This window comes from Rattus norvegicus, chromosome 18 (genome assembly GCF_021556685.1).
Source record: "Rattus norvegicus strain SHRSP/BbbUtx chromosome 18, alternate assembly SHRSP_T2T, whole genome shotgun sequence".
Lineage (NCBI taxonomy): Eukaryota > Metazoa > Chordata > Mammalia > Rodentia > Muridae > Rattus > Rattus norvegicus.
In genome coordinates, this window is record NC_141551.1 from 56,985,660 (window position 1) to 57,013,589 (window position 27,930).

Consider the following 27,930-nt stretch of genomic DNA (forward strand, 5'->3'; position numbering starts at 1 on the left):
CCTTATCAGAGAGGCTTCTTCCTGCAGTCGATGGGAATTAACATGGAGACCCACAACTGGACAATGTGCAGGGGGCGAGAGACTTTGGAGCACTCAGCCCTAAATGGGGTATCTTTACCACACCCCTTCTCTCGAGGCTCAGGGAACATATGTGGGAAAGAAGGCAGAAAGACCTCGAGGCCTAGAGAGGGAGGCACCCTATCAACTCACAGAGACTGCGATGGCGTCCATTAGACCTGCATAAACTCAGGCCAAACAAAGTCCCAGCACGCAGAACCAGAAATGGGCACAAAGTCCCATCCCTAGCCAAGGAACCATTTGCCATTTGTACCTGCTGGGCGAGGGGAAAGCAGTTCTCTTCAATATAGTGACACCAGGTCAAAACAACCTCTCCAGGCCAGGCTCCATGCCCAGGAGTAGCAGATGAACAACACAAAATAAACCCAATTTGGGGTGTGTGTGTGTGTGTGTGTGTGTGTGTGTGTGTGTGTGTGTGTGTGCTTTTTTAGTTTTTCAGTATTGTTTTGTTTTGTAAAAGAAAAAATAGAACATGGAATTGAATGGATGGGATGATCTGGGAGGGGTTAGCACAGAGGAAAGAATATGATCAAAATAGATCACATAAAATTCCCAAAAATAAAAATAATAAAAATTCAAAGAAAGAGAAAATAAAGAAATCTTACAGAGTCTGAATTTATCTCAGACCCTGGCTTACCTCTTTGAATTCACAAGCCACTCTTGAAGAGTGAAACAAAATTTTGGGTTTTGTTTGCTTATTTGTTTTTGAGATAGAGTTTCTCTGTGTCAACCTGCGGTTCTGGAACTCTCTTTGTAGCCCAGGCTGGCCTCAAACACAGATATTAGCCTGCCTCTGCCTCCCAAGTGCTGGGATTAAAGGCATGGGCCACCATTGCCTTCCTTGCAAGATGAAGTTTTAAAACTTGTGTTCCCCTCCTCCTTAAGCCTCTCATTTTGGATGCCCTGTCCCCTCCTCTGTCAGCAGAGAAGGTGCCTTGAGCTGTAGATATTCTTCAGCCAGGACATAACTCCAATTCCTGCAAGAAGACATCTGGTCACACCAAAGTCGTTCTTTGGACCAAAGTACTTGATGAGGAGACATTGGCTTCTGTCTGGCTGAGGTCCTGGGGACTCCTGACTTAGTGTCCTCTGAGGTATCCATTTAACCAAGAGGCTTCCCAGAGCTACTCAGGCCTGGCCCCATGGTTGGCAAGGGCCTGGGATGAGCACCTGTGCCCACGGAGCCCATTTGGGCCAGAAGCACAGTTTCAGGGGTTGGAGTAAAGCCTCTGAGGTCATTCACCTCCTATGAACTGCTTTGTCATGATATGACATGGCTGTTTGATGTCAGTCTTCCTAAGCTATTGCTTCCCATTTACATGAAAATGAGAATAATAATCATAAAACCTGCTGATGGGGTTATTGAGACCAAAGGAGATTATCCACAAGTGTGCTTGGCACTGAGTCTGTTACACAGGAAATGCTCAATAAAGGTTGAAGGCCGAAATCGGTGCCCAATTATATTTCAGTTATAAAGGTCAATGAGTGTGTGTGTGTGTGTGTGTGTGTATGTGTGTATATGTGTATGTGTGTGTGCATGTGAGTGTGTGAGCATACATGTGTGTATGTGCATGTGAGTGTGAGCATACATGTGTGTATGTGCATGTGAGTGTGAGCATACATGTGTGTGAGCATGTACATGTGTTTCAAAGGGAGAGAGACAGGAAGAGAGAGAGAGAGAGAGAGAGAGAGAGAGAGAGAGAGAGAGAGAGAGAGCGAGCGCGCAGGGCAGGCAGCAAGCCAGCCTGAAGAATCAAGGTAGAATTTAGCAGGTCAAACACCTCACCCAGGGGTGAAAATGAACAGAGTGGAGAAGCAGCCTGCTTTCAGATGGGTTAACAGCCCAGAAAGAGGCACAGAGGGCCTAAGTGCAGAGTACAGGGCGTGAGGAGCAAACCTCCATGTATGTTCAAAGCCAAGGCTCGGCCAAGCCCGAAAGCAGCCGTGACTCCTGCCAATGCAAACCAGCCTAAGCAAAGACAATGTCTTGTGTTTCTTCCACTGAAGAGCTAGGGCTAGGTAAGGACTTCAGGCAGAACAGAACCAGTTTAAACTGGGCTATCAGGAACTGGTCTCTCACTCCCAGAGCCTCTTGCTTCTTTTATCTATTTATCACAGCTTTAGTCCTATGGTCGATTACTGTGCCTAGTGGCAAAAATCTCCCCTCTTTCAAAAGCACTAGTGAAAGTCCTGTGGCTGCCACTCATGGATACACATGCCTTCCTCTAAACTAATCACAGAAACCGGGGAATGGAATAATCTGATTGGCCCAAACTTGTATTCAGGATTGGCTTGGTTTCATTTATGCTCATGAACTGAGAAAGGTGCCCAACTCTATATTTCAGTCACAAAGAACCGTGTGTGTGTGTGTGTGTGAGTGTGAGTGTGTGTGTGTGTGTGTGTGTGTGTGTGTGTGTGTGTGTAAGGATGAGAACAAGCCAAACAAAAGATGTCCTCAATTATCCATGTGTGACACTGGCTATCTCTAGAATCAGGCTGTCCCTGGGCATGCAGTTTGGCTGCAGCCACCACAGGCTTGGTCCTTGGGTAGGGGATTCTGGACAACTGGTGGGAAATCTGCCCCTTTCCCAGGACTACTGACCCCACAGGTGGTGCTTACAGACACGACAGCAGCAGCAGCTAGAGCAGGCAGTGCACACGCTCCAGCTAGATTCCTCTGCTGTCCTTCAAGAAGCTGTGAAGGACAAACGGAAGCAAGTACCTTGTGGGGGAAGGACTGTGGGAGAGGCTGAAAAGCTACAAGTCCTGAACCAGCACTCTGCAGCCCAGCTTCAGCTTCAGCTATGGTCTGAGGAGGCACTGTGGGTAATGTCTCTGCTCTGCCGTTCTGTGCCCAGCTTCTTGGGTTATTCTAGCGCAGCCAGACACACTCTTTAGTAAGTGTGCTTTACTCTGTGTGCACATCTCCCACCACCACCACCCCCTTTTCGTTTTGTTTGGTTTTGGTTTTTCAAGACGGGGTTTCTCTGACTATCCTGGAACTAGCTCTAAAGATCAGGCTGGCCTGGAACTCAGAAATCCCTCTGTCTCTGCCTCCCTGATGGGACTAAAGGTGTGCGCCACACCGCCCTGCTCTTAACACACATTCTTTGTTCCTTTCCATTCACTCTAAAACTATGATGGGCCACAGTAGGCTATGCTCTGTACTAGGGTCTACACTGTGCCCCAGCAGAGCCTACAATCTGGCTGAACACAGACCTCTAAAAGTACCTTGGTGACCAAATGGATGCCTCCTTTCCTCCCTCTCCCCCTCCCCCTCTCCCTTTCCCCTCCCCTCCCCCTCCCCCTCCTCCTTGCACCTTCTTCTTCCTCTTCTTCCTTTTTCCCTTCTCCTTCTTCCTCCTCCTCTTCCTTGTCTTCCTCTTCCCCCTCCCCCTTCCTTTAAAGCACGGAACACTTCACATCCTTGTCATGTGGGTCATCCTTGTGCATGAGCTGTGCTAATCTTCGTATTGTTCCCACTTCAATTATATGTGCTGCCAAAGCCAGCACAATTCTTGTTTGTGTTAATGAATGTGGTCTTTGTAGTTGTGGTGGTGGGCTTTTTCCTCCCTTCCTATCTTGTTTTATATTTTAAGACAGGTTCGCATGTAGTCCCAGGTCTGGAGCTCATGGGCCTTTTGTCTCTACCTCCCCAGTGCTGGCATGACAGGCATGTGTCTCCACACCAGGCATTGATACATCTTTATTTTTAATGGCACACACTATGCATAAGTGATTCTCCTTACAAAACAGCAACCATATATGGGACCCTCAAATGGCTCGGCCAGCAAAGGAACCTACCACAAAGCCAGAAGGTCCAAATTAAACCCTGAAGGAGAAAACTGACTCCTGCAATGTTTACACACACACACACACACACACACACACACACACACACACACAAATGTTAAATTCTTTTAAATATGTCAGCAACACACACACACACACACACACACGCTTGAAACCACTTGATTTTTTTCTTCTCATCCCTCTATTCAGATTTCCTCCTTCTAGCCCCTCCTGCAAAGAAACCTCAGTTGGTAGCCCATACCTTTAATTCCAGCACTTGGATGGCAAAAGGATTTCCGTGGGTTCAAGACTATCCTGGTCTACTTAGTGAGTTTCAGGACAGCCAGAGAACTATAAAATAAGACCTATAAAAACATACACATCAAGATACACACACACACACACACACACACACACACACACACACACATACACATACACACACACACACATACACACACACACACACACACACACACACACACACACACGTCCTAATATGGCAGCATTCAGAGATACATTGCAGGGTTGACATTTTTTGTTGTTGCTGGGTTTTGGGGCAGAGTATCATGTACCCCAAGATGTCTTTGAGTGTACCATCTATCAAATGTAGCCTGCTTCCAGCTCTGAAATCTTGGAATTACTGTGTTACCACCACATTCATCCTGCATTGACTTCTTTTAGCTGATCCAAAGGGTGTAGGGTCAGCTAGCTCTCTTCAGCCTTTGCCTCCAGGAACCCAGTTTTCTACCAGATCAGTCCACTGTGGGACATCAGATTTCAGGGTTTCTTTTCATAGTTACTAGGCCAGTAGTCAGCAAACCTTGTCTGTAATGGGCCAGCTTGTGAATATTTTAGGCTTTGCAGGTTCATGATCTCTGTGGCAACTTATCAAGCCTATCATTAAAAAAGCAGCCATTGCCTTTGGATCCCTTATAACTGAGCTGCCTTGTCTAGCCTCAACACAAGAAGATGTGCAAGGAAGATGCACCTATTCTTACTGCAACTTGATATGCCAAGGCTGCTTGATATCCATGGGAGGCCTCCCTTTTCTGCAGAGAAAGGGAGGAGCGGTGGGTGGGAGGGAGAGGAGGGAAGAAGGAGGAACTGGAAGGAGAGGAGGGAGGGGAAGCTGAGATCCAGATGTAAAGTGAGTAAATAACTTAATCAATAATATACAAGAAAGCCATTGACAACACATACTAAATTAAGTATGGCTATATGTCAATAAAACTTTATTTGTGAACACCAATTTTAATTTTATGTGCCATGGTGCTTTTTCCTCAGTACTAGGGACTGAGCCTGGGGCCGTGTGCATGTTAGGCAAATACTCGACTACCAAGCTGTATCTCCAAGCTGAGTGCTTTTGATTGTTTATCAACTATTGAAAATTCCCAGCGCAAGGCCCTGGGTTCAGTCCCCAGCTCCGAAAAAAAAAAAAAAGAAAAGAAAAGAAAATTCCCAGGATCACTCTTATCGATGGCTATACCACGATAGGCAACAGGCTGGACTTGATTCGGAAAGTACTTGGTTGACATCTAGTCTACGCCCAAAACACAAACAAGCAAACAAGATGCACAGGCTCCGTGTTTTGTGTGTGACCTGAGGAAACCACGTGATACGTTGTGGAGACCATGCAATACCCATTCATGCAAACGTTCCCATTTTGGTCTCCAGTAGTCTATTTCACCATAATTTCCTTAGCTTACCACCGTTTGGTGAATACTTGGGCTATCGTCTTTTGCTATTGTAAAACGTGTTGTTGCAAAACTCTGGATATATTTGAGTGTTTTCCGAGATGTAGACAGCACACACTATCATTTACCTGCTTTAGGTATATAACTCAAGGTCAGTGTATTTACAGACCAAACTCTATACCCTCCCCACATCCTTATCCTCCTATATGGAGTAGGATATGACTACATAAAAATCTTACCTCGGGGCTGGGGATTTGGCTCAGTGGTAGAGCGCTTGCCTAGGAAGCACAAGGTCCTGGGTTCGATCCCCAGCTCCGAAAAAAAGAACCAAAAAAAAAAATCTTATCTCAAACAAAACAAAACAAAAATAATCACCACATATCCTATTAATTCCGCTCCAAGATTTATAGCAAGCACAGATAAGAATACAGACTCATACATGAATATTCATAGCAATACTATTATAATAACCCGAAGTGTGAAACAACCTGGATAACTGCATAGCCACACAGTGGGGTCTCTCGTCTACCAGTGCTCTGTTCTCTGTGTCTGAAGATTTGCTTGTTTGGGACATTCATAAAGATGGAGTTGTGCACAGTATTTTGTGAATGGTTTCTTTCATTTAAGAGGATTTCCAAGGTTTGTCTGCGTACCACATGTCAGTTTTTCGTTTCTTTTCATCCTGAATGAATAAGACTCTAATGTGTGGCTATGCAGTTATCCAGGTTGTTTCACACTTTGGGTTATTATAATAATGTTGCTATGAATATTCATGTCCGAGTTTGTATTCTTATTTGCACTTGCTGTATATCTTAGAGTAGAATTAATAGGATATATGGTGATTATTCTTGTTTTGTTTTGTTTGGAATAAGATCTTGTGTAGCCTGCCGGGTGGTGGTGGTGGTGGCATTGGAGGTGGCAGCAGTGGAGTCACATGACTTTAGTCCCAGCACTTGGGAGGCAGGGGCAGACAGATCTCTGTTTTCAAGGGCAACTTGATCTACTGAGTGAATTTCAGAACACCCAGAGATATCTGTGTACTAAGACCCTATCTGAAAAGAAGAAGAAAATGAAGAAGAGGAGAAGGAGAGAGAGAGAGAGAGAGAGAGAGAGAGAGAAGAGAGAGGAGGAGGAGGAGCAGCAGGAGGAGGAGGAGCAGGAGCAGGAGGAGGAGGAGGAGGAAGAGAAGAAGAAGAAGAAGAAGAAGAAGAAGAAGAAGAAGAAGAAGAAGAAGAAGAAGAAGAAGAAGAAGAAGAAGAAGAAGAAGAAGAAGAAGAAGAAGCCTAAGCTAGCTTCTAGTTCACTAGATAGCCGAGGATGGCCCCTGGCTCTCCTGCCTTCACCTTCCCAGTACTGGTATTTCACTAATAAGACGCCACATATACGGCAATTTTGTGTTTAGTTTCTTGCAGGGTCTCCAGTGGCTGCACTATTCCGTGTTTTCCTTTAAAATACCCATGCTTCTGGTTTCTGTATTCCACCATGACTGTCCTCCTCTGCCCTTTCTGTCTATGTAAACATCATGGTGGATATGAAGTTTCTCACTGTGGGGTGGGTGTGATAACCAAATATATTCTGGGATCTGCTTTTCTCACCTGTAGCCCTTGGGAAGTTTTCTATGCCATTACACACATCTACTGATTGGCTGATGGCTGGCTAGCCCCAGCCAGTACGAACACTACCAGCACACGAATGAGTGGATTTTGTTTTTGTCTCTTGTATTCAGAGAAACCATTTGATTCCTTTTAAAGTTATTATTATGTTTACTCACATATTTATTTATTGTGTGTACTTGTGTGTAGGTCAGGAATAAGTCTTCTCTTTCTACTATGCGAGTCTCAGAGTTCAAACTCAAGTCTTCACCCTTGGCAGCAAGCACCTTTACCCGCTAAACCCCTTTGTTGGCAGCATCTTGACGGTCATCTTTGGAGTCACTGGATTAAGGGTTACATTTGTTGGGGCTGGAAAGATGGCTCAGTGGCTAAGAGCACTGGCTGCTCTTCCAGAGAACCTTGGGTTTCCTGGCACCCACAGGGCAGCTCTCAGCTATCTGTTACTCCAGCTCCAGGACATCCTCTTTTGGCCTCTACAGACACCAAACACACATACAGTGTACAGATATGCGTGCAGAGAAAACACCCATATACATAAAATAATTTTAAAGGAGTACATGTGTTAGTTAATTTTGACAATGTTAACATTTACTCTCTGAGAAAGCTGTGCGGGTACACGGTCCAGCGACAGACGGTGGGGATCCTCATCCCTGCACACCAGCCCAGGATAATAATAACCCTTTCACTGGTGCCCCAAACCTCTCATTTCACGGATGAGTGTGAAACATGAACAGGATTATGTCCGCACCTGTAGCTCTCCTCCTGAGCTCCAGGGTGCTGCCCCTTGGCCTCTCTTCCTTCCTCACTAGCGCCACACCTAGTCAGAGGGAACAGATAAATGTTAGTGAAGTTGTCACCGTCTGCTTTTTCAGTCTTCAATGACGAAGGCACAGAATTCTAGAATCTTCTTAGACCTCCACTATTGAGAATGTTAGACCTTCTGTAGGAGTTGTGCTGTTTTCTAAGACTTGAAAATAAAACAAACCTCAGGGGTCGTTAAGGAATCAATCTTCAGCAACTGGTATGGCTGTAATGGGAGCTGGAGCTCGGGGAAACAGGCACTTAGCAAGCAGACCTTAGAATCCCAGAACGAAAGCTACTCCACTAGGCTCTCCCCCATGAAATTATTGTGCAGCTGAAAAAGAAGTTATGGTCCTGTTGGTGTGATCCCCATTGTACAGAATGGGAGACTGAGGACCCAGTACCAAAGTAACTTACTGGAAGCCACAAGACTGAACAGTTCTAGGCCAGTGCTTTTTCCACAAGCCTGTGACACCAGAGGGCTTGCCTGTAAGCTTCCCGTCCACCTCCCAAGCTCCTCAACCCCTAGAGATGAGACCTTTCCCAGAAGGACATGAACAAGGAATAAAAGCATACATACATACATACATACATACATACATACATACATACATACATACATACATACATACTGTCTTAGGGAGGAAAGGGTTTATCCAGCTTACACTTCTACACTGCTGTTCATTGCCAGAGGAAGTCAGGAGGACAGGAACTCACACAGGGTAGGAACTTGGAGGCAGGAGGTGGTGCAGAGGCCATGGAGGGATGTTACTTACTGGCTTGCTTTCCCTGACTTGCTCAACTTGCTTTCTTATAGAACCCAGGACCACCAGCCCAGGGATAGTTCCACCTACAATGGGCCCTCCTCCACTGCTCACTAATCGAGAAAATGCCTTACAGCTGGATCTCATGGAGGCATTTCCTCAATCAAGAATCCTTTCTCTGTGATAACTCCAGCTTGTGTCAAGTTGACACACAAAAGCAGCCTATATATAATATATATGCATACATAATTTTATGTGTATAAGTAAGTGGTCTGCCTGCATGTATGTATGCATGTATGTCACATGCATGTAAAGATCTGATTTTGACCCAGACAGCCCTGGATTGAGATCCCAGTTCAGCTACCCAGATCTGCTTTACCATTTGACCGTGAGTATTTTTCCTCTTGAATTTTCTTTTATCGACCTTCCTGGTTCTGTCTCTACCCAATCATTTCCCTAGTTCCATGCCTGTTTACCATGACCTATCTACCCAGTTATAGTCCTTTTTAACATTACCAACCTCACAATACGTACTTCTCCTAAAAATTACCCAACACAGGTTTGTATTTCTGTTTATTACACACTTCACAGGGTTATGTCTTATTTCAATGAGATAGATACAAAAATAACTTTGAAATCATGTCTTTTCCCCTGTCTTGGGTGAACCAACAGTAAGGGCGTGCAGATTAATTTGTTACAAGAAGGAAACCCCAGGTTCAAAGTTGACAGTTGCTGGATTGCCACCACCTCAGCTTCATGCTTCATTTGATTCGCTGTGGGTTGTACCTCACATGTCATTGTTCCCAGGCTGTTCTTGGCAGGGGCCTGCCCACATTCTTGTTCATCAGCACGTGTCAAGTCAGGAATGTGGAGGGCAAGATTTCCTTCCAGTGGAGTCATTTGGGGAAATGTAGGTTATTTAGGGGTGTGTGTGTGTGTGTGTGTGTGTGTGTGTGTGTGTGAATGCCTCATGTGTGTAAGAGCCCATAGAGGCCAGAAAGGGGGCATTGATTCCCTGGTGCCTGATTACAGGCAGTTATGAGCCACCCAACATGGGTGCCCGGAACCAAACTGGGATCCCCCAGAAGAACAACAACTGAGCCACTGCTGCCAGAACTGGAAGCATTTTCTAAGTGAACCTGTTTCCTCCTCATCCTGAAAGAGTTGACTGGAAGCTTTGTGTGGTAGTGCACACCTGTAAAGTCGGTGCTCAGGAGGCCGAGGCAGAAGAATCACAAGCTCCAGGCCAGTCTGGGCTATGCAGCAAGGTCTTATCCAAACACTCAACAGGGTCCTGGCGGCAGGAATACCCCCCAGTGAGCAACTGGGATATGGGTAACACCCCCAGGTTTCTGCAGAACTTCTCAGCTTCTGTGCGAATTTGAACTCTCACTGGCTCAAGTTCTTTGCATTTCTCAGCAACACCATTCAAGGATGATGCTTATCTAAGGACATACTGGGGGGGGGGGGCTGCTGCTGAACCAAAGGGGACTTCTGCAGGACTTTTTCTTCTCTTTTCCCATCATGGTCTCCACCTCTGACAACAGTCCTGGTGTGCCCCCAAAAAAAACCACTCCTAGCCATCAACTGAAACTCCCCTGTATTCCAGCTCCAGGGATAGAAGAGGGCTTACCACCATTGCCCACCCACTTCCCTGAGCACATGTGGTTCACTGGCAGCTATGGGAAGAACATGATCAAGGATGAAGCAAGAAGAGAGATGAGCCCTCCTCGTTCCCTTATTCCCTGCACCCAGCCATTTGCAATCCAAAACCTCTCAGTGCCATGTGCAGTCAACAGAGAGCTGACCCTGAGGGATCTTATTGTGCTTCCTGGGCCCTGGAACATGACTCCAGCTCCTTCCTTGGGTACTGCTTTCAGTAGGCCCAGAGTTGAGCAGCAGCTCTCTAGAGGTCACTTTGTCCCATGCCCTTCTTGTGTGAGTGGGAAACTGGATGGAGGACTTGGCCTAAGTCACACACACACACAACAAAGTCAACTGAGGTATCAGGCCTCAGTTGTGTCAATAACTACACCCAAACATTGGGTGATAATGGGCAACAGGCAGTGCCACAGTGCCAGTCAAGGCTTTAAAGGGCACTGCGAAGGTGGCCCTCACTGCCTTTCTCTCACTATCTTGGGTTCTCTGGCTGCAGTGTAAGCAACACAGAGGTGAACACTGACTGACGTCAGCAATTGTAATGGAAGCTGTGGCAAAAACAACAAAGTGGACACCACGAGGCCCCTCCAGGAACCTCAGCAAACTCAGCTGTCACTGCCAACATGTGGGAAGCACATTACCTGAGGCCTGGGCTGTTGTCTATGAAAATTTATGTAGGGCAAAGGAGGCCTTTCCTCTGGGGCACCCAAGCTGTCCTCCTGGGCAACAAACAGAAACAAATCTTGGACAGAAGAGAAGGTCAAGGCCTTCTTCCATGGGAGACTGTGTCAGACAGGGGTCTTGGTGCAAGTTCGATAAACTAAGGAATAGTGGGAGACCAGGGGAAGCTTCCATTATTGGTGACCAAGAGCATGTTTGGTCAGCATAATTAAGGACACATTAAAGGGCAGGGAGGCAGGAGAAGCAGCCATTGCCTGCAGCCAGGACTTACGTCAGAATGCTCTGTATTATTTTCACAAGGGCTGACCCCACAAAGCCACTGGCTGGACACCATTACTTTTTCACTGCCAGACTTCAAAGTTCTGGGAAAGAGCATTTGAGATTATACATCACCAAGTGACTCCCAAGAGGTGAGAGAGAAAGGGTCAGGCCCTAGTGACTGCAAATGAAGGGAGTCCCCTATGAGACACAGGCACTAGGATTACCCGGTTCTGATGCACTGGGGAGCAGCCGCATCCCTCCGTGGAATAGGATGTCTTTGGGGGGGATAGAGATTCAGACCAAGAGCTCACTCAGATCAAGAGCTCTGACTCAGTTTGGCGCTGAGCGTGGAGCTTGTCCTGACCTTGCTACTTTTGCTAGGTGCTGGTGAATCTGGTGAGGTACGGAGTCGCTTTTTGAGCATGAATATGTAAGAATTGTAACACTAGGTCTGTGTGGCCATGGAGAGAGGATAACTATATGGGAGATTTTCATTCCTTTTCACTGAGAAACAAATGCAAGACAGACACATATACTATGTGACCAATAAAGCACTAGGCTTTATCCCCAGCATCTCCCTCCCTCCTCTCTCCCCCTCTCCTTCCCCCCACATACTTTCTTTAGGATATAGGAACTCCATTTAGGCTGAGCCCACAGATGCTAGTGACTATTTCCAAGCTCCTGACACCAGGCAACCAAGCTGTGCCTTTTCAACAGGACCCTCACATACCAGAACCCAAAGTTGCAGCCCTAAAGACCAGGCCCCTTTGGTTTATTTCCCTCTGGATATGGAAATTAAACTAAGTGATCTCCCTAGAGCTGGCCTGGGAAAGGGATCCCAAGTTGGGTAAAGAATTCTCACAAGTGGTGGGAGGGAGCTTAAGTCATCCACTTTAAGTGTTAAAGAGCTGTGTGTGACATAGCATCCTTGGTGTTAAGAGATCCATCAGCATCCATCCCTTGGGTACCAATCTTCTGCTGTCTGCAGTCTACCCAGCTGCCCTAGAATCCATCTGATAGCTTTCTGTTCTGCTTGGCCACTAGGATATGCACTGCTTAATTGCTGCCTTGCTCATTCCAGTATACTCTGCCACGCTCAGTTCCTGGTCAAGCACTTCAGGGTCTCACTGATTGAAAGAAGGAGAGGAAGTGAGCGTCTCCATGTGTGTCCCCCCCAGTGTCCTTCCGGTGGGGGGGAGGATGGAAGCTGTGCGGGCCCAAATCAAGAGCTTCCCACGGGTGTGAAGCTTGCTGACGCTCAGCACCGATGTAAGTTCGGAAGCTCTCAGGATCAAACTTAGTGACTTTGAGAAGATCGTTTAATGTATGTGCGCCCCTGGCACTGCCGAATCCCCTGGGCATACCTTGCTCTGGGATTCAAGAGTCTTTGTGGGGGTTTTGTTTTGTTTTAAATTTACATGTATTCACTCATTCATTCACTCACTCACTCACTTTGTGTATGTGAGAGAGAAGAAGGTGGAATTTGCATGGGTTGAAAGGCAACTTTCTGGAGTTGTGTGTGCATCGGTTCTCATTTTGGACCACGTGGGTCCCAGGTCTGAATTCCAGTGGTCAGGTTTGGCGACTAGTGGCTTTATCTGCTGAGCCATCTCACCAGCCCCACCCCTTTTTGTCCTGGTTGTTTTTCGAGATTTTTTTTTTTCGGGTGTAAACCGGGGCCTCACACATGCTAGGCAATTTCTCTGCTTCTGGCCTGCAGTCCTAGCCCCCCTGAGTTGGGAGCCGCCATCTTTGCTCCAGCTTGGCCATTAACTTGGTGCTACTGGAGCAAGATTCTGGAACTCCCCGAGCCCACATCCCTCCACAGTAAGTGACCTCTGTATTACTCACCCGAGGGCCTTGCTCATTGGTTTGGATAAAGTAAGGGAGTAAGGGAGCCTATAAAATGAATACCAAACAGTCAAGCAGGAAGGTTCTGGCTTTTTGTGTCCACAGAGTTAGGGATCCAGGCAATAGGGTTCTGGTTCAGAAGAACAATTCATCCCTGAGACAATAGGGTTCTGGTTCAGAAGAACAATTCATCCCTGAGACAGCATCTTCCTGTGTAGCTCAGGCTGGCTTCAACTTGTGACCAACCCTGTCATCCTCCTAAATGCCAGTGTTATAGGCACAAGCCACCATGCCCAGCAGGAAGTGGCTTTTACCTGAGCGTGCCTGAGTATCTACAACTCCCAACTCCATATGCCTCTGGATCTGCCTTCCAGTCTCTTCTGTCCCTCTGTTGGTTCTTGTTCCCTCCCTCCCTGCTGTCCTTCCCCAACCAGGCCAGAGCTGAAATATTTTCACAGGTGACATCTCTGGGCCCTCTGAGTCTTCCCTAGCTTAGCAGTTACAGGAGGTTAGACAAAGGCAAAGCAACCTCCAGCCTTTGCTGGAGTTTCCGGTCCCAGGCTTGGAAAGCAAAGCACTCTTTTGCTTACGAGTCCCAGGGTGTAAAGTGAGCCCACAGTGGCCCGTGGGGCAGGGGTTCTCATGTAGTGTTTTATATTGCTGTGATAAACATCGTGATCAAAATCAGCTTGCCTTACAGGTTATAGTATGCCATCCAGGGAGACCACAGCAGGAGCCTGGAGGCCGGAACTGAAGCAGAGGCCATGGAGGAATGCTGCTCACTGACTTGTGCCTCCTTGGTCAGTTTGCTTTCTTATACACTCCATGACCACCCTCCCAGAGGTGGCACCACCCACAGCGAGCTGGGCCCTCCACATTAATCACCAATCAAGAAAAGATTACCAGATAGCTCTAGCTGTGTCCATTTGAAAAACAAAATAGACAACATGCACACACACACACACACACACACACACACACACACACACACACACACACCAAATCGGGTCCGTAGAACTTTTTACTCAGTTTCAGTTCCTGGGGCAGGCAGGGAAGTCCTACCAGCTCTTGGTGGACTGATAGATCCAGATCAAACAAACAAGGTAATGCTGAGTCCAGCTACCTACCTACCTGCCTGCCTGCCTGCCTGCTTGCCTGCCTAGCTAGCTAGCCCTCCTGCCTCTGTAGCCCAAGGGCTAGAAATTCTGGACCCTGCTTCTCACTGGGCACCTTGCACAAGCCCTTAACTTCCTCAACTTCCTCAACCCATTGCTGGGAAAGAGAGATGATAAGGGGAAAGTGTCAGAATCTGGGACAGCACAGGGCAGGGTCTGACCACCACACATCACGCATACACAGTGTATAAGCTGAGAATGGATCACAAGTCTATAATCCCAATAACTCAGAAGCAGAGGGATCACATGTTCGAGGCTGGTCTGATCCATATAGCAAGACCCTGTCTCACATGCACACACAAGACTCATATGTTTTAAACAGTTGGGAGGAAGTCAAGAGAAGCATATCTCATGATGTGCGATCTGAATGCTGCAAACAGACCTGCACTAGCACATAGCACACAAGTACACACATTTTGCCATGACAGTAATGGGAGCAACTATGGCAGAGACAGTATCTAGTCATCCTCGGTGTTTAAAACACTACCTGTCCCTTTACAGGAAGTGCATGCCAGCTCTTGGTATAGCTCAAGGGTGCACACTACTCCGTTTCTTTTTTTTAAGATTTATTTATTTATTACGTATGAGTATACTGTAGCTGTCTTCAGACACACCAGAAGAGGGCATCAGATCTAATTACAGATGGTTGTGAGCCACCATGTGGTCGCTGGGATTTGAACTCAGGACCTCTGGAAGAGCAGTCCGTGCTCTTAACCAATCAAAGCTCTGATCCGCCACTAATTTCATAGTGTTGGGGAGGTCACTTAATCTGTGCACACTTCAGTCCCATGTTCTATAAAAAGGACACACTGAGCTGGAGAGTTGAGTCAGCAGTTTAGACCAATCGTTACTCTTGCTGAGGACCCAGGTTCAATTCCCAGCACCTACATGGTGCCTCACGACTGCCTATAACTCTGGTTCCAAGGGATAAAATGCCCTCTTCTGACCTCCATGGCTACCAAGGCATACATACATATAATTAAGCAAAACACCAATAGAATAATCAAACAAATGTAAAAAAATTAATAAGGGGGCATGTTGAAGGGTGTTATGGATTCTCTCAAGGCTAACTATGTCAGCGGATGGAAATCACTGGCTAACTCTGTCCATCATGTTATGTCCATGAATAGGCAAGCTTATGGCTGAAAAGAATTAAGCATTTCGTTTGGGTTTTAACGTTAGCTGGGAGGAGCCAGGTGACTCTGAACCTGTCCAGGGAAAACTTTCATTTTCAGATACTCAAAGCAAGACCTCAGAAGGAAACAGTCAAAGTCATGAGGGTACAAGTGAAGGGAGTAACATTGTGGATGGAACTCTGTTCCCACGGACCTTGGTGGGACCAAGCACAGTTCTCTTGCTAACAAGTTAGAAGGTGGGGGGGTCCTGGGAGTGGCCCGTGATGCTATTCAGTAACAACAGTAGCCATTATGATAGAATGAACGCTGTTTTCTTGTCTTTTCGACCCTCCCAAGAAAGGAATTTTGACTCCTGGCATCCTAAAAGAAGACAAATGTGGGGACGGTTTTCCCTAGATAGGAGGAAGGTGAGAAACCTGAAATTAGTAGCAACATGTATGACGTTTGTTTAAATGCGAATCTGTTGGCACTTTGGGCTGTACTGAGGGAACTAGGTCAGTGCATTGGCTGTGAGATTGGCTGAGCAGGTAAATGCTCTGCCGTACAAGCCCAGTGTCCTCAGTGTGAGCTGCAGGACCCAGTCCACTCTCACATGCACAAGGCTGGTAAATTAAAGTGAAATTAATAATGATGATGATGATGGTGGTGTGGTGGTGTGGTGGTGATGATGATGGTGATGATGATGATGATGATGATGATGATGATAATAATAATAATAATAATAATAAAAAGCAGGTCTGCTGGGCAGCTGTGGCACATGCCTTTGATCCCAGCACATGGGAAGCAGAGGCAGGCGGATCTCTGTGAGTTCGAGAGCAGCTTGGTCAACAGAGTGAGTTCCAGGACAGCCAAAATGGAGGAGGAAGAGGAGGAGTTGGAAGAGGAGGTGGAGGAGGAGGTAGAGGAGGAGGAGGACTATGTGAAGAGGTAGAGATGGTGGTGGAGGAGGAGGAGGAAGAAGAGGAGGAGGAGGAAGAGGAAGAGGAGGAGGACTATGTGAAGAGGTAGAGATGGTGGTGGTGGAGGAAGAGGAGGAGGAAGAGGAGGAAGAGGAGGAAGAGGAGGAGGAGGAAGAGGAGGACTATGTGAAGAGGTAGAGATGGTGGTGGTGGAGGAGGAGGGGGAGGACTATGTGAAGAGGTAGAGATGGTGGTGGTGGAGGAGGAGGAGGGAGAGGAGGAGGACTATGTGAAGAGGTAGAGATGGTGGTGGTGGAGGAGGAGGAAGAGGAAGAGGAAGAAGAGGAGGAGGAGGACTATGTGAAAAGGTAGAGATGGTGGTGGTGGAGGAAGAGGAGGACTATGTGAAGAGGTGGAGGATTTCCTGTGGGCCGCCTGTGGCCTGCTCTGGGCCATTTGAGTAGAACGGATCTCCTCGATTCTCCTTGTAAGGTGTGTTAGGCTTTCCCACACCCTCATCACCCCAGTTAATGTAAGCAGCTCCTGGTCTTCAAATATTCTCAGCCATGCAGGACTCACCCTCCTAGTCTCCCTCTGGCAAAGTGTTCCTGGGGAATGGGTCCTGCTGCAGGCAAAGAATCCAGCTTTCTCAGCAGCTCTGGCAACATTAATGGATTCCTTGGGGGGCAGCCGAGAGCCTGTTTAACAAGTCCTGGGCTCACCTGGCCTCAGGAAAGCCGACTTCTCAATAATCTCAAAGATCGGTGGCCCATATAAGGGTTGCTCGACTCTCACCATCCCTTGCTTTCTACCCTTATCACTCATTATCCCTCACACATCCCATGCCCCAGCCGCAGAAAAAAGCACCATCAAAGCCACAGGCTCTCTCAGTTGCCTTTTAGTTACAAGGACAGGGCGCCAAGGCAGATGGACCAGCAAAGAGACTCGTGACTCACGTGGCTGAAATATCTGGAGTTTTCCAGCACTGGGCTCGGCCAGACCCAGTAGTTTAGGGCTTTCTGTCAATACCTAGAGCAGCTTTCTCGAAAGAAGTTTCTAGATGGTTGCTGAAAACTACCAAGCTCAAACATTGCTGCTTGTGAAAATGAAACTCTCACTCAAGGCTCTGAGCCCAAGGCCTAGGACACGGCTTTTCACAGGAGCAGACCAGGGATGTTGTCCAACGTAAATCAAATCGTGTGGAAGACGTGTCAAACACAGTGATTGGATAGGCCTAAGTCATGAGGACCAAGTGCATTCTTCCTTATAGGAGAAGACCCTTATAAGAGTTTTGAGTCCCCAGAGGCTCTGGGTTTCTTATACCAATGGGACTTGAGAGTGGAGGAGTGTGGGTGCCCAGAGGGTAGGCATAGATCCTCTAATTAGAAGCAGGAAAACAAAAGACAATTAGCATGTGCCTGCCACAGTATTGGTCCTCTGGGCAACCTAGTGACCCGGGTGTGAATCCAACAGGAAGTGAGCTATACACAGTATTGGAGGGCTGGAAAGATGGGAGCCTCGGGAGGCATTTGAACTCTGACAGTTGACCTTCTTTCAAGACCTACGGCTACCCAAGAGGGAGTAATGGACCACACATGTGTGGCTTTATAGCAAGCTGTTGTTACAAGTGCTGGAGACACTCAGCTAAGAAGGGAGCTGTTTGGGCTCAGGGCTTTAGAGCTGTCAGTCTGTGGTCGACTAAATTCATTGCTTTGTGTCTGTGATGACGTTTCAAGGCAGGGGCAAATGCCACAGTAAGTAAAAGAGGAAGGGACTGGGGTCACATAGCCTTCTTGAATGGTGATGACCTTTCTCTGATGACCAAAGGGTGTCTCACTAGTTTCCTTCATCTTCCTTCTTCTCCCAATAGTCCTTTCAAAACATGGGCCACAGAATCCTTTGCTCTTCCTGGGAAATTTTCAACAAGAGTAAACCAAGTAAACACCTCTGGAATCCCACTAAGGTAAGCACCCAGGAAGATGAGGCCGAGCCTTATAGCAGAGACTCCCCGGCCATGCTGGCCCTCTTCCTTTTTGGAGGGACCTGCTTTGCTTAAGTCTTTGTTTCGTTTTAAACTTTTTATTATTGTGTTTATTTACTTGTGTGGGTGGGAGCAAGCGGGTATGTAACCATGTGTCACAGTGCGTATGTGGAAGTCAGAGGTCCACCTGTGGGAACCGGCTCTCTCCTCCTGCCATGAGGATCTCAGGGATCAAATACAGGTCCTCGAACTTGGTGGCAAGCCCTCTTACCCCCTGAGCCATCTCGATAGACCTCACGTGTTTAATCAGCCCCCAGCCTGGAGCAAAACTTTTAAGGATTTCCTGCAAATATTTTTTTGAGAAATGCAAGATTCTCAACTCTATCTTAAAGGACTCACTACTGCATAGATCTGAGGGGACAGCGAAATAGGCGGAAGTGAAAACAGTCACAAAACAAACAAAAAATAAGAACTGTTTGTCAAACCCAGGGTAAGGCTAGACCCAACCCACTCACAGCATGCAGCATGTCTCTGGGTGTGTCTGTCACCAGTCACCCTCCCCGCCCCTTGTCCCAATTTGCTGCTTCCGTGTTGGCTCTCCCTTCTCAAAGAGCTGTTTCACCTAAAGAAATGTTCAACATCTTTAGTCATAAGGGAAATGCAAATCAAAACAACCCTGAGATTTCACCTCACACCAGTGAGAATGGCTAAGATCAAAAACTCAGGTGACAGCAGATGCTGGCGAGGATGTGGAGAAAGAGGAACACTCCTCCATTGTTGGTGGGATTGCAGACTGGTACAACCATTCTGGAAATCAGTCTGGAGGTTCCTCAGAAAATTGGACATTGAACTGCCTGAGGATCCAGCTATACCTCTCTTGGGCATATACCCAAAAGATGCCTCAACATATAAAAGAGACACGTGCTCCACTATGTTCATCGCAGCCTTATTTATAATAGCCAGAAACTGGAAAGAACCCAGATGCCCTTCAACAGAGGAATGGATACAGAAAATGTGGTACATCTACACAATGGAATATTACTCAGCTATCAAAAACAACGAGTTTATGAAATTCGTAGGCAAATGGTTGGAACTGGAAAATATCATCCTGAGTGAGCTAACCCAATCACAGAAAGACATACATGGTATGCACTCATTGATAAGTGGCTATTAGCCCAAATGCTTGAATTACCCTAGATCCCTAGAACAAACGAAACTCAAGATGGATGATCAAAATGTGAATGCTTCACTCCTTCTTTAAATGAGGAAAAAGAATACCCTTGGCAGGGAAGGGAGAGGCAAAGATTAAAACAGAGACTGAAGGAACACCCATTCAGAGCCTGCCCCACATGTGGCCCATACATATAGAGCCACCCAATTAGACAAGATGGATGAAGCAAAGAAGTGCAGACCGACAGGAGCCGGATGTAGATCTCTCCTGAGAGACACAGCCAGAATACAGCAAATACAGAGGCGAATGCCAGCAGCAAACCACTGAACTGAGAATAGGACCCCCGTTGAAGGAATCAGAGAAAGAATCTGGAAGAGCTTGAAGGGGCTCGAGACCCCATATGTACAACAATGCCAAGCAACCAGAGCTTCCAGGGACTAAGCCACTACCTAAAGACTATACATGGACTGACCCTGGGCTCTGACCTCATAGGTAGCATTGAATATCCTAGTAAGAGCACCAGTGGAAGGGGAAGCCCTGGGTCCTGCTAAGACTGAACCCCCAGTGAACTAGACTATGGGGGGAGGGCGGCAATGGGGGGAGGGTTGGGAGGGGAACACCCATAAGGAAGGGGAGGGGGGAGGGGGATGTTTGCCCGGAAACCGGGAAAGGGAATAACACTTGAAATGTATATAAGAAATACTCAAGTTAATAAAAAAAAAAAAAAAAAGAGCTGTTTCAAGCTGACAGCTACCAGCCTAGAACCTCTGAGGGAGGAGGGGTTCATTCTCTCTCTCTCTCTCTCTCTCTCTCTCTCTCTCTCTCTCTCTCTCTCTCTCTCTCTCTCCAGCTCTGACTCATCCTGGGGCCTCCTGATCTAGTGTGCCTCTGGCCCTGGACTGTCTGTCACCTTCCTTTTGATTGGCCACGTCTAGGACGTGCCTGTTCCTTCAAGTTTTAGGTGACCAGTCAGGATCCCCCCCTGGAACCACATGGATGATGTCAGGGTGGGTAGAAATGACTCCCTAAGGAAGCATGGAAGCTCTCCTCAAAGAAGAAGTAAATGGGTGCTAAGCAAGCAAGAAAAAAAAGTATAATACTGGACTCACAATATGTATTTCATCGCCAGTTAATTCTGATCCATGGGTAAGAGGGAGTTAGGACATATTACAGACATGGGATCTCCTTTTTTCCTGGATAATCTTCAACAGGAGGGAATAAACTAAATGGACCCCGGAATGGACTGCATTATGCTAGAAAGAGGGCTTGGGGTCTCCCGTAACCTCCCGAGGCACTTCATGTTCCCTTAATCCCCTCTTTCGAGCCTCTGGGGTTGGTCCCTTTGGCTGTCAGCCTGCCTTAGCCTGTAGCAGTGGAGTAAAGACGGACAGAAGGAGCCGACGCCTGTCTTAGAGCACCGCAGACACTCGCGTCGGATGCTTCTGGCTTTGAAAGCCTCAGCTGGCCGCTGGCCAAATAACGTTGCAGGCTTTGCAGAGCACTGGGCCCAGGGACTGCGTGGGCACTGATGACGCTCTAGTCTGCCAGTGATGGAGGGGATGTCAGGAGTGCTGCATCTGCTGGAGCACAAGGAGATGCTACAGGGACGGGCTGGCTGGGGAGACTTGGTGGAGGATGAAGTCAATTTCACACTTTATTAGTCAGCTCAGGGCCAATTGAGGCCGTCCTGAAATGAGGCTGATGCCACGACTCTTGCTCATCCCTTGCTAGCAAGAAAGGCCTCTGTGGCCTGAAAGTCTTCTTGGTGAAGGGGCAGGAGTACTTCCACCAAAGACCCTGCCCCCCAATAGTTGATCGTAAACTTGGGATCCCTCTTACTCTGCAAGAGGGTGGTGAGGCAGGAAGAGGCCTCACAGCCAAGAGTAGACAAAAGAGGCAGGGTTGGGGCTTGGGCCATATATATATATATATACATATATACACATACAATATATATATTCTTCATTCATTCATCCATCCATTCATTCATTCATTCATTCATTCATTCATTCCTCCATTGAATGCAATGGGTGTGTTTAGGAGCCCACTATGTGCAGCTTGGTGCTAACTGTAAATAACGATCGTAAGGAGTGGTTAACAGTAGAAATTCTCACTGATGCATTCATTCATTTATTCAGCAGTGTTTCACTGAGCACCTGCCATGCACCCAATATGGTACCAGGCCCCGGGACCGCAGCCTGAGCAGACAGACAAAACCCCTGCCCGCGTGGAGCTAGCGCAGCGGGAGAGACCCTTAAGAAAAATCTCACTTACAAAAGGAGAAGATCCCCATAAATACACACGTAGGAAGAGTGCCTAAGCAAAGCCAGGAAAGCTTCCTGGAAGAGGCGACAGTTACTGAGGGTTGAAAGATGCTTAAAGCAGGAAGGTAGGGACACCAGTGTTTCACTCTGAAGTAAGAGTGTGTGGCCAAGAAGCAGAGACAGCATTGCAGATGATTCCGCTCGGTCAAAGAGCGCGGTTCACAGAGGGGATAAGGGCAGGAACCAGAGCAAGAACCAGAGTGCGTGGCCCTGATCGAGAGCCCTAAAAGGAGTGGTAATAAAGCCTGCATATCTGAGCAGACCTGGTGGTGGGTCTGAAGACTACGGAGGTAGGCAGAAGGACCCAGAAGTGGGAAATACACACAGGCCATGCGGATCCAACATGAGTCCACATGAACCCAGAGCTTAAGAGTGTGGGGAAAGGAAAAGGTAGGCGCTTGGTGCTCTGTTATAGTCAGGGGAGCTCTCTAAGAGTACAGTGAACAGACGAGCTGGAGTCAGGTGTGTTCAAATCCTGTGATATTCCTAACTACTAGAATGGCTTCCAATACATCCTGGCCTCTAGGACCCCTTCACAGTTTGGGACTCTTCGTACTCATATGGGACAGCAGTGCATTGAAAACTGTGGAGAGGCATAGCAACAGGACACAGGGATGCCGGGAAGACACGGGTAAGAGGTCAAAGCTCAGCCCACAGAAGAAGCTCCTCACGTGATTGCTCTGCTTCCTCACCTCATCAAAGTCAACCCAACCATACACCAGAGTTGAGATCCAAGCTCCGGGCCTCTCTCTCCACGGCCTTCTGGTAACTCGAGTGCCTTGAGTCTCAGTTTTCTCATCTTTAAAAGGGGGAGATAGCAGTTTCTGCATGACGCTGATGTCATGGAGACAGATGTGTGTGAGACGCTCAGCACAGCGCTCGTGCATGGCAGATGTTAAGGCACTCATTCATGATGATCAGTATTCCCCGACGTCATTGTCACCCATCAGTGCCTGTTCGTATTTAAAGGGTGAGAGACAGACAGAGTCAAGCACCCCACGTCTAGCTACTTTTATCACCATCTCAATTTACATAAGAGAAAGTCAAGGCTGAAAGGAGGTAAAGAACTTATTCTGAAGTTGTGTGGTGGATTAGGAGAACTTAGATTTGACCTGTGGTCCGGTCTAAGCCCATATGTCATCCTGAATCACAAGGCTCTGGGACCCAAACCCACAATGGAGCCAGTCTTTCTGCTGAGGACCTCCTTGGCTAAAGCAATGGTGAGTGGTGAGTGCATGGAGTGGCCAAGAGGCCTGGCAATGGTCTGACTCCTGACGCTGAGTCCTAGCTCTGCTGCCTAGCATCTCTGTCACTGTGGTGTGCTATTTAAAGTCCTGACCTGTAGTTCTTCTTGCAGAGGACGTGCGATCGCAGCATCCAGAGCATCATTGTGACGTAACAGCATAAATGAGTCTGTGCTTCCAAGCCACTTGGCTGGCTCAGCAGCTGGGACACACGAGTGCTCGAGAAATGCTGGAGATTGCTTTGAAGCAACAAGGCAACGTACTAATAGCTGAAAAACACACCATAGGAAAGTCAGGGTTCGTAAGGCTAACGAGATACTCAGATGACGTCAGAGTCTAACTGTGACTCTCCTTCCCCATCCCATCCTCTCTACTTCTTGTCTCTTGCCAACTTCTTTCCCTTGTGTACATGTCCCCCAAGACCTCACAGGGCTTGAGTAGGGCTGCCATTTACATTTCAAGGTGCCTAGTTAGGTTTGCGTGTTGGATAAACAGGTGGATAATTTTTTTAGTCCAAGCCTATACACCAGATTATTTGAATTTGGTACTGAATAAGAGATAATGTCCCTACTTTCAGGGACCTCTCTTCTAACAGAAAACCCACGTAACAAACAAATGACAAATCTGATAGCAAATAAAACCAGTCTGTTCTGTAGGATGCATTGGTACCTTGGTGGGGGAGGGTGGGGTGTCTGGACTGAGTGATTAGTCTAGCTGCCAGACACCTATTACTTTCCCTATCCCTGAAGAAATTGCCCCAGGTCGCAGTGCCCCCCACTCGCACTGCTCCTCCAGCCAACTCTGTGTCCTTTCATGTGTGTGAGGGAAAGGGATAGTCAGTGCAAGGGTCCTGGGTCAGAACTGGACTTAGAGTGACGAAGGCCACATACGGGTGAGCAAGAAGAGAATGGTACAGTGGGGTGGTGCTGTGGGCGGGGCCCGCCATGCACATGGAGTAGGAGGACCCTCCCATGGACAGCCTTTTGGTTCAGAGAAAAGCATTTGGATTTTGTTCTTTTAAACAGAGGAGAAGCAGTCTCTAATTCACTTTAAAAAAAAAAAAGAAATAAAAAAAAGTAGTGACTCCAAAGATTGGGTTGTAGGTGACGGATGAGGGCATCTGGAGGCCACTACAACAGACGCCCGGGCAGGAGATGTTGGGGAAAGGAGTGGAGAGGGAGCCGGTGGAAGGGATACGGAATGCCTCTGAGGTTTTGAAGCCGTAAGGACCCACTGAAGGATTGAGTACAGAGATCTGAGACGGGGAAGAATCAGGAGGGTGTCAACATCAACATGGCCAATTTCCTGAGGAGAAGACCATGCAGCCTAGGCGTCCTGGCATGGGAGAGGCATTTCTAAATGTGGTAACTTTCAGAGGACTAAAGAAGTATAGCACCCTCTGGGCAGAGAAAGTGAAAGGATTATAATTCAGTACTCAACTTTAGTAAAGACGCACTAGAGGCATATTTCAGTACGTTAAGGAACATATCTTTATGATATGAACTATCCAGATAAATCCAGATACAGTGATTTTTCACTGTGGTTTTCATGAAGATGGGGTCGGGGGTGGGCACATGGCCCTGAAGGGATGTGTCACACCTTGGGATCTCTAGCCTAGGAGACGGGGCAAGGAGTATGTGAGGGGCAAGATTTTAAAAAGTGAAACACAAACATTAAGAAATTTGAAAAAAAAATGAACCAGAGCCAAAAAAAGTAGGAGGAAAGACTCCCTCTTTCTATAGCATCATCTTCCACAGTGTCTTCCTTAACAGCAAAATTGTCTTCAACTGCACAGTCAGCAGCCTGAGGGAGCCCCTCAAATGTAGAAACAATCCAAGATGGCTGACGAGAATCACAGAGCATTTGAGGACAGGGCACACTTACTTCCCAGGGGAACGACCTTTGGCCTCTGGAGACTTCTACCTGCTTTCAGTTTTGAAAGCGCTCATGCAGTGCTGGGGCATTTCCGAGTAAGGGGTCTGGAACAGGGCATCAGGAGGAAGGCTGAAGGTGCCCAGGTTAGTTAGAAGTACAGTGCAGGGCCCTGAGCCTAGGAAGCTTCGAGGGGAAGCTGAAGAGGCCTGGACGCCCAGGATCAAATCTGTATTAAACCCTGTGCATAGAAGACACGCTGTCCAGTGTCACTAGGCTGTGTTGTTTCAACACCTCAGCAACCCCATGACTTACCCACGAAGAGGAAAGTGAGGTTTTTAAAAAGAGATTAAGTAACTCGTTTCAAAGAGGTTACTCAGCCCACAACTGTGGGTCAAGATTTGAACACAAGTATCTTGCATAGAAAAAAAAATCTGGTTTCTATAGCCTTTCCCCTAGTCAGCTCACTTGACTCTGAAAACCAGCCTGTCCCCAAATGCAAGGGTTTGAGGGCAGCTCCAGGCTGGTCTCCAGGGCCCAGTACAAAGTCCCTTGCACCAATAGCAGGACTCAGCCTTGTATCCCATTCTCAATACTCAATCCCAACATTATGGCAGTGTCCCTAAGTTGCCCCAGTCCCACATAGCCTTGTATTTGAACTGTGGCCCAAAGCCTGGAGTCTTGCTGCCCATGCTATAACCTGATTTTGACCTCTGTCCTGTTTGGACACCGCAGGATGCTTGTCCCCGAGTGTCCCATTGCAGCTATGCCTGTTGGACACCTGCTGCTCCCCGTCCCCAGGGAGGGTGCCCGAGGGTCACAGTGTCCTCCCAGTCTCCCTGCTTTCTCCTGACCCAACCCTTCTAGCTCTGGCAAGTAGATCTGTACCTCTGGGCTTGGCCCTGCCTCACGGGAGAGTCCCAGGGCTCCATCCCAATGCTTGTTTCTTGGGGATCCTACGGAGAATGAACTCCACTGTGGCTGGCTGCCATGGTTGCTGCCGAGGGTTGTTTAATTGTTTGTTGTTTTGTCTTGTTCTGTTTTGTTAAGATCGCTGCTCTTCAGAGCTTTCTATGTGATAGTACCTGGATTTATCACATAAACTGGATTCCTTCATGTCACCTCCCCGCAGCTCTGTAAGCAGAGAGGAAATGCTTCAAGTATGGTTACTGACATGCTGGTCTGTTCTGACACTCCACGGATGGGCTCAGGAGCCAGAGACCCCAGATCCGAGACAGGCTACCTCTTCTCCAACCAGAAACCTGCCTCAATTCCTTTCTCTCAGACCTGGGGCTCACTGCCTCTCCTGAGACACTATTGCTCCAGAATCACGTCTCTCCTGTTCCCTTCCTTCAGAGCTCGGCTTCACCCACAGTTCTGGCTTGTCACCATGGCCCTTGGGTCTTCTCATTAGTGTCTGCTCTGGGCCCTGCTGTAATAGCCTCAGCTGGCCAAGATGAGACCAGGTCAGCAGATTCCTTCAGCCATTACTCAGCTCTCTGTGGCTGAAGACACTTCAGTAACTCCAGGTAAAGAGGGGTGATGCTCCCTTGGCACTGGAGCTGGCAAAGGTCCCCAGCGTCCCTCCTAAGATGGACTAACTGAGAGACCCAAGTAGCTGAAGCCCCAGCCTTGCCTTCGACCTGAGTTCCTGTGGTATATCAGTCTAAGCGGAAACCAGAAACCACTCTATTGTGCCTTTCGGTCAGGAGGAACTTAACATAGGCAGTGGATCTTACAGGGGAAAGACATACTGCAGAGATCAGCAAGCACATGACATTTGAATACTTGGACTGAAGACGAGGAGTCCCCTGGTACTGGAGGATCTAGAGCCACCCAACACTAGAAGCATCCCCCGGTCTGTTGAGCACTAGGGACCAGAGGTGGGACTGCAGAAAAGACCACCCTATAGCAGATAAGTAGAGAAACGGGGGAGGGGGATACCTTGGCTCCTCCCCCTGGCCAGGGCTTCCCATGAATCCAATCAACCAGCTGCACAGAGGACAAAGGAACCTTGGAAATGTTTCCTACAGTACACATCTGCCAGGGCAGCAAACAAGGAAGACAGCAGCAGGCTGCCCAGCAAGCTTGACTGCAGATTCTGCGCTCTCTGCCTGAGCCGCCTGGGAGTAGGGGGTAGCCCCAGCCTGCAGCCACTGTGGAGAGTTCAGGCCCTACTCAGGTTCCATGGAGATTCGTATCCCTGAGGACCCAGGACAGGCACAGAGATAAGGGCTTCTACACAGGGGTGTGGCCAGATATCCTTACCATGTCACGTACAGGGAGGCAGACAGACCCTGAAACCCTTCCAAATTCCCTGCCTCTCTCCCTAAGCTCCCATAACAATAACAATTATGTCATGGAGCATAGAGGAGCTGGGCCAGGGGATTTACCAGTATTCTCCCTCAGAGAATCTTGGTGAGTACTTCTCCACAGTCCTCACTGGTAAGACAGAAGCAAGGAGTTAACGGAAACTCAGCATCAGTGATAATCCTTAGAGGAATGACCCTAAGGGAAACCACACTTCCCCAAAGATCCAAGGGAGAGAAATCAATGTCCGATGAAGTCGAGACACGAAACTACTTCTTCGGAGAAGATTCTCCAGCAGGAGGAGCAAAGGTGGGCCTGTTGTCGACCACATGAAGATTTCCATAGGAAAAAGGGACAGAGCTGGGCATGGTGGCACATGCCTGGAATCCCAGTACTGCAGGGGCTGAGGAGGGAGAAGTGTGGGCCAGCCTGGATTACAACCAAACCAAAACGAGAGACCCTAATAAAAGTCAAGCAAAACCTCTGGCTTCTGGCTTCTCGTGAAGAGTCAACCAGTCTGATACCACCCGTGTCAGTCACTCTGATGTGGCAGCAGTTGGCTGGGAGCCAGGAAGCTGCAGCCCTTAAGATGTGGTATACAGACTCCAATCCAAATGCAGC

At 47.8% G+C, this 27,930-nt stretch overlaps 1 long non-coding RNA gene and 1 other non-coding gene across 3 annotated transcripts; both read right to left on the minus strand.

Moving 5' to 3' along the window:
* Positions 1 to 3,481: 3,481 nt before the first annotated feature.
* LOC120098447 (U6 spliceosomal RNA) lies at positions 3,482 to 3,591 on the minus strand. The gene has a single exon (XR_015643228.1). It is a non-coding gene; the product is annotated as a U6 spliceosomal RNA (small nuclear RNA).
* Positions 3,592 to 7,742: 4,151 nt separating this feature from the next.
* On the minus strand, positions 7,743 to 26,134 carry LOC147999828 (uncharacterized). 2 transcript variants are annotated; one of them, XR_015643042.1, is made up of 4 exons: positions 25,888 to 26,134; positions 23,223 to 23,396; positions 22,576 to 22,836; positions 7,743 to 7,997 (listed from the first exon to the last, which is right to left on the minus strand). It is a non-coding gene; the product is annotated as an uncharacterized LOC147999828 (long non-coding RNA). The 2 variants fall into 2 exon arrangements; XR_015643041.1 differs by lacking the exon at positions 7,743 to 7,997 and having other exon boundaries at positions 21,654 to 22,836; positions 25,888 to 26,056.
* Positions 26,135 to 27,930: the final 1,796 nt, after the last annotated feature.